Source organism: Oncorhynchus tshawytscha, linkage group LG07 (genome assembly GCF_018296145.1).
Source record: "Oncorhynchus tshawytscha isolate Ot180627B linkage group LG07, Otsh_v2.0, whole genome shotgun sequence".
In the NCBI taxonomy this organism is placed as follows: domain Eukaryota; kingdom Metazoa; phylum Chordata; class Actinopteri; order Salmoniformes; family Salmonidae; genus Oncorhynchus; species Oncorhynchus tshawytscha.
The window spans coordinates 3,798,044-3,798,541 of record NC_056435.1 but is presented as its reverse complement, the minus strand read 5'-3'; the positions used below and the strand labels follow the sequence as shown (position 1 = coordinate 3,798,541).

General features: G+C 42.8%; 1 protein-coding gene across 1 annotated transcript in view; it reads right to left on the bottom strand.

Moving 5' to 3' along the window:
• Positions 1–498, bottom strand: part of LOC112235898 (phospholipid phosphatase-related protein type 3-like) — a 7,270-nt gene that overhangs the window by 317 nt on the left and 6,455 nt on the right. The window lies entirely within an intron of this gene.

Below are 498 nucleotides of genomic sequence, written 5' to 3'. Positions count from 1 at the left end.
GGAGATGAAAAGCAGGTACGGGAGTCAAACATTTAATTGTGAACAGACATAGAACAAGACAGGAACAGTGTCAGCACACTGGTAAACAAGGACATATGACAATCAATACAGAAGCAGGGAACAGAGAGTGGAACCAGACAGATATGGGGAAGGTAATGATCGAGGTGATTGAGTCCAGGTGAGAACAATAATCGCTGACCCGCAAGATGGGGGAAGGCAGGTGTGAGAATTGATGATGACAGAAGCGATCAATGCTGGGGAGCTTGGTGCCCTCGACAGACAGGGGGGGAAGATAGGTAGCAGGAGTGACACATATTCCCTCTATCATTTCAATCTCTATCATATTCCTGTCTATCATATTCCTTAAATATCATATTACCCTCTATCATATTCCCCTTTATCATATTCCCCTCTATCATAATCCTCTCTTTCATATTCCTCTCTATCATATTCACTCTATCATATTCCCTCTGTCATATTCCCCTCTATCATATTCCC